General features: G+C 41.8%; 1 long non-coding RNA gene across 1 annotated transcript; it reads right to left on the reverse strand.

The window, feature by feature from the left end:
• Positions 1-333: 333 nt before the first annotated feature.
• LOC121147079 lies at positions 334-5,856 on the reverse strand. Its single transcript, XR_005882333.1, has 3 exons — positions 5,663-5,856; positions 4,744-5,229; positions 334-1,018 (listed from the first exon to the last, which is right to left on the reverse strand). It is a non-coding gene; the product is annotated as an uncharacterized LOC121147079 (long non-coding RNA).
• Positions 5,857-6,464: the final 608 nt, after the last annotated feature.

Raw genomic sequence — 6,464 nt, forward strand, 5'->3', positions numbered from 1 at the left:
GTTTATTTGATCTTCATAGTAGTCTAATAAGGAAAATATTATTTCAATTCTTATTTACAGATGAACTGGAATTTCCTGGAGAGGAAGGTTTAAGAAACTAACAAAATTGTGGGATTATGCCACTCAGAGCCTGCAGCTAGCAATAAAAATATGATATAAGCAGTCCTGGACTCAACTTTTTAATTAATATTTAACATGCATATATTAAAATGCACAATTCACACCAATTTTGAATATGTGGGTTGATGAATTTTTATATAGGTATCCACCAGGAAATCATCATTCAGATTAAAATACAAAATATTTCCAACATTCCAGAAAGTTCCTTTCAGCTCCATCAATACCACCCCAAAGGTAACCATTATTCTGACTTCTATTTTTATAGATTAATTTTACACATTTGTTTCAAGAACAACAACGACAGCAACAAAAACCCTACTTATTTACTTACTTGATACAGCAACAGAAAGGGAGATGGGAAGAGACAGAGTTCTCCCTTGTCTTTTTGGTTCACTTCCTAAATTGTCACACCAACCAGGGATAGGCCAGGCCAAAGTCACAAGGCTGCAACTCCATCCAGATTTCTCTTGTGGGTGTTAGGGACTCAAGAGTTCTGACCATTATCTGCTGCCTCCCAGGCACAGTAGCAGGGGGCGTTGAAACAGAAGGAAAGCAGCTGGAATTGGACCAGCACTCTGGCATGGGTCGCAAGTATGCTAAGCAATGTCTTAATCTGTTGTACCAAATTGCCTATCCCAACTTTTACCTATTCTTGGACTTCATGTAAATGGAATTCTACAGTGTATGTTCATCTCTGCTTCCTTTACTCAATATTATGACTGTGAGACTCAATTATGTTTTATATATATTAATAATGCATTCATTGTTTCCATGACATATTTCATTGCACGAATATTCCCAAATCATTTATCCATTCCTCTCTTGATTGGCTTCTGGGCTGTTCTGAGGTTTTGATTACCATGAGTACAGTTCTTGTGAATCTTCTCTTTGCCTCCTTCTAAGGAGCAAACATTGTCAATTATCTTGGGTGGAACTGTATTTACAATTCACAGATAATATCTAACAGCTTCCCAAGTGGCTATGCCAGTTTATACTCCCACTAGTGATGCTTCCACTTGCTTGCCACCTGCCCCACTCCAGTGCAGGTGCAGGGGGAACTCACTGTGGCTTTAATTGGCATGTCCCTGATGACAGGAATGCCCAGCACTTTTCCATAGCCTCATTTGGCCGTGTGGGTATCCTGTTTTGCGCAGTGCTTCTTAAAATCTTTCAGTTATGTTTTCAATTAGGTGATTATCTTTTTGTTATTGAGTCACAGGAGCTTTTAACGCCCTATTTTTGATATGAAGACCTTGGCAGGCACGTCTGATCAGCAATGCGAGGATCGTCACAGTCTGTGGCTTCTCCTTACACTCTCTTAGTGGTGTCTGCTAACACCAATCATATTCAGGAATAAATGCATTTCATATAACAGATGCAAAACAGGCAAGTATCTAAGTTAGCAATACATACCATGTAATAAAATATTTATGAACAACTTTTTAAAAAGACCTCTTTCAGATTACTATTCTGTTCATGCAAGCACAGATTTCAATATTCAGCTCTTATTACTTTATATGCAAGGCATCCTGCCTCAGGAGCAAGAATCTGCTGAGACTTTTCTTGACCTTAGGAATTGACAGGACTCCACCAGGTTAGCAGGCAATGTATAGCCCTAATGTAATGAAAATAACAATAACAAATACAAATACATTCCTATGAGATCATGTTAGATTTGAGCAGGAGCCTGGAGGCAGAGCATTAAGGCGAATTCCATGGGTGACATTGCTCAGCCTCTGCAATGAAGTCAAAGGAGGAGTTTATTAAACAAACTTGAAGGAAAGGATGCACAGGAATCAGATGCAAATGCTTAAGCATCACTAAAGCAATGATTCCTATTACATGGCTTTCAGTCCTCCTGCACCAGATGGACATTGGGTTCTTGTGAAACTGCAAATTACTGCCTCTCACCCCAGACTTTCTTAATACAAACCCTTGGGAACTAGGACCTCACAATCTGTGTGGCAAGCGTGCTCTTTGAATGATGGAGTTTTGATTTTGTTTTTGTCGTATTCTTTTACACTCTTGGGTTTGAGAATTCCTGAATTAGAATGCAAGGGAAGCTAGGGCGGACACTGTGGCACAGCAAGTGAAGCTCCCACCTGCGATGACCATTCCCTGATTTAGAGCACCAGTTTGAATCCTGGCTGTTCCACTTCCAAGCCTGCTCCATGCTAATGCAACCAGGAACCAGCAGGTGACAGTGTGAATGTTCAAGTTCCTGTCACATGGGAGACCCAAATGGAACTCCTGGCTTTTGTTTTTGGCATGGCTCAGTTCCAGTCTTTCCCTCTCTATATGCCTTACGAACAAATAATGTTTGTTTAAAAAGTATAAAGAAGGGCTGGCATTGTGGCACAATGAGTAAAGTCACCACCTGCATCACCAAAATCCCATATGGCCATTGTTTTGAGTCCCAACTGCTCCATTTCTGATCTAGGTCCCTACTAACACACAAGAAAAAGCAACAGAAGATAGCCCAAGTGTGTGAGTCCCTGCACACACATGGGACGCCCAGAAAAACTTTCATTTAGACACTTCCAGGCATTGCCGCCGTTTAGGGAGAAAATCAACAGATGGGAGATCAATGTGTTGTGTGTGTGTGTGTGTGTGTGTGTGTGTGTGTAAACCTTTTTACTTTTTCGATAGCACGACAGTCCAAACTGGGCCAGATGGAAGCCAGGAGTCAGGAGCTCCTTCTAGATCTCTCACGTGGATAGCACAGTCTCAAACACTTGTGAAATCCTCCACTGCATCCCTGGGTATGTTTACAGAGTGCTAGATCAGAAATGGAAGAGCCAGGACTCAACTAATGCCTACACAGGCAGCAGCTTAATCCACTATACTACAGTGCCAGCTACAATAAAATAAATCCTAAAAATAGATGTAAAAGTATTTTTAATGTGAGGAAATAAATATAACACACCAGCAATGTTGTGTAGGATCAATTTATAAAAAGCATTTCCTTAAATTTCATGCTGAAGAGTTGATTAAATCGAGAGGGCACAATCTCCTAAACGTTTTTAAAGGGTGAAATTTTTTTTTTAAATCAAGCTTAGAAGTCTTGATAAATATACTTCTTCCTCTTTCCCAACTATTAAAACTATCAAAGGTATCTATGCAAGCACTTTAATGGTACTTGAGCTGTATCTTGACAAGTCCAGGAGGATATAGTTTTTCTTTTTTTCTTATAGATCATGGATTAGCATGTGCATGGGGACTTTCAGTAAGATTGTGGAAAATGCAGGTTATAACACAACCTGTATAGCCCAACATAGTAGTCTAGTGACTAAATCCTCGTCTTGCATGAGACTTGATCCCATATGGTCACGAGTTCGTGTCCTGGCTGATCCATTTCCCATCCAGCTCCCTGCCTGTGGCCTGGGAAAGCAGTAAAGGATGGCCCAAAGCCTTGGGACCCTGCACCCTCATGGGAGACCTGAAAGAAGCTCTTGGCTTTGGATCAGCTCAGCCATCTAGAGAATGAACCAGCAAATCAAAGATCTTTTTCTTTCTCCTTTCTATAAACCTACCTTTCCAATAAAAATAAATCTTTAAAAATCTTTTAAAAATCTTTTTAAAATCTTTTTAAAAAATTTGTTTAAATCTACCTATAGATTTTTCCATGAATTCTCTGAAGACCCCTTACATTGATATAGTTGGAACTTTTTAAAATATGATATTTATATTTGGTAATCTTAAATCAATGTTATATTATTCAGATGTAATAATAATGCAATTATATAGTAAGTGATCATTTTTCTTAGATATACATGTTGAATAACTACACATTGAGTCTCTGGGTTGATACAAGGTGGCAATTCCTCACCCCTGGGTACTGGGACATGTGGAAAGTCATGCTGGGCTTCCCCCTTTGTCTTTCCTCTTCCCCCAGAAACAAGAAGAAACAGCAAATTTGGAAGCAAATAGTTCACCCAATTTTCTCTATACCTCGATCCTTCCCACCCCAATCAACCATGTAATCATTATTAAAAAATAAAACTTAAACACATGTTCAGAAAAATCAATCAAGAGGGAGGCATTTAGCCTAGCAGTTAGGACAGCAATGTTCCATACCAATGTTACTGGAAATGAACAGACCCTGTAAAAGGTCAACATGAGGTTTAGTAAAGGCAGGATATATATGAGTGACTTTGGGCCAGGAGAAACAATCCAACAACCAGTAATGAGTGTTGGGAAGTGTTCCAAAGTGCTCAAATTTTAGTCCAGATTTATGTATTCCATGACCGTAAATTTTAGTTTTTCATTACACAAGAAGCATGCATTTGCTCTATGGAAAGGGAAGTGAGTTTCTCACAGGTTGGAGATTATCTTTTGTGGGAACACGGTTGCTTACAAACACCTCTTCTGAAAAGAGACTACTGGCTAATTTTACGGAGAAGACAAAGAACAAGGCTTGTATCAAGTCCCAAGATGATCGTGGAAGCTGATCCTGGAGTACATCATTGAGGAATGCTGGACACTTTCCAGTCAGGTGTCGGGATGCTGTAAGTCAGGTAGGCAGCTGGCTTAGGGAGCTAGTTTAGGATCACCAGTTGGAAGCCACATTTTCCCTGCCTATGTAATCCTATCTGCCCATCTGTTAGTCAAAATACTCCTTACCTGGGACCTGGGTGGAGTAATGTTAGGTAGCCACATCCCTTTTGAACACCAAAACAGACCTGACTGAGAAAAGCTGTGCTCTCTGTCTTTCTTGAGATGTAGATATAAATAGAAACTTCTCTCTCATCATTCCTTTTCTTGTCCACTCTTGTCCCTGAACAAGACCCTCATGTGTCTGGGATTTCCTCACCTTCTAAATAAAGTTATCATTTTGTAAGCTGTAATGGTGCCTGTGTTTAAAATGCTTTTTAAGCGAAAGGTAAGGACCTAGAAAGAAATATTAGGAGCTTCCTTGGCAGCACAACTGGATTTGCTCTCTGACTCCTCCCAGTCCCAGCTCCCTGCTAAGGCACAGCCCCTGGGGGCAGACAGGTGCAGTTTCCAGCTCCCAGCGTTAGCTTGGCCCAGCCCAGCACAGGCCATTGCAGACATTTGGAGAATGAATCAGCCTAGTGCAGCTCTGTAGGTCTCTTCTTCCATGCCTCTCTGTCACAAAACAAACAAGCATCAAAATAAAATGGAGAGAAAGAGGGAACATAAAATCTCAACACCCATTCAGGCGTGGTGATGCAGCACACGGTTTCCATTGGAATATGATTTCAATTTTTCTGAGGCTTTAAATTTAGAGAAAATGAATGGTGTGGAGCCCAACCCAGACTACACACAATATACTACTATTTTTTTTTTTTCTTTTTCAAATGCAGAAGGCAGGGCAACTTCAAAAGAACTCGCCATCAGAATTCTGTTACAGAAATGGAAAGCCTCTTCTAAAAGTCTTCAATTTGGGTTTGGAGTTGCCATTTATAATTTTTGGCTCTGGCTTGCCCCATCTTCCATTCTTCCTTTCTTCCCCCTCCAACCACCACCCCTCACTCCACAAACCCCAAGTTGCAGGAGAGAAGGCGATGGAAAAATGCACATTCCGCAAATGTAGAACATCTGACATGTCATAAAGTTGTGGCGTGTGGCATGTTCCGAGCACTGCCCCACAACCTCCCACCTGCGCAGTGACATTGCCCGGGTCCACCTTTTGTCTCGGCTCCGTGCAGGCTGTGTGAAAAGCTGATCAGAAAGCAGTGACCCTGGCAAAGCTGAGCTGAGGACACATCTGTTTACACAGTGCCGCCTCCGCGGCTTGGAGTCCTCTGTTCTTTTATCTTCCCCCTCTTTCTGGCACAGCCCAGACTCCCCTCGGGTCATTTCCGGAGTGGAACCCGCGCTCGGTCACTCCGCCTTTCGGCTTCCTTCCCCTTCCCTTGGCAGTTTACAGAAAATTGCTCAAAGGGGGGCGGGGGTTAGTGGTTGCAAATAAATAAATCTAAACCTTCTGGAACGCGTCTGTAATTGTATTGTTGTGCGAATGTCTGAGAAGGGGGAGACCTGTGCGGTGTTGTGTGAAAGCAGCGTCAAGCACTAAGGCTTCCCACGCACCAGGAAGAGTTGCTCTGGAGTTCGCTGGACAGCGGGATGGATTTCCGCAAGGATGCCTGATAGGGTGACCTCAGACCAATTACTGAACTTCTCTAAAATGCAATTTCCTCACGTATAAAAGAGAACACAATATCTATGTCTTGTTAGGGTGAAATGTCACAGCATAATTTTGTCTCTCCTGAGTGGAGTGTAGACCTCTGAACTTGGAGCTGTCATCATTGCCTGCCAGCAGGTTGAAAGTGATCCCCTGAGCACACACAACCCTCCGGAGAGAAAGGGACAGCAGAGCA

This window comes from Ochotona curzoniae, unplaced genomic scaffold (assembly GCF_017591425.1).
Source record: "Ochotona curzoniae isolate NIBS_2020 unplaced genomic scaffold, NIBS_Ocur_1.0 scaffold_4506, whole genome shotgun sequence".
NCBI lineage: Eukaryota > Metazoa > Chordata > Mammalia > Lagomorpha > Ochotonidae > Ochotona > Ochotona curzoniae.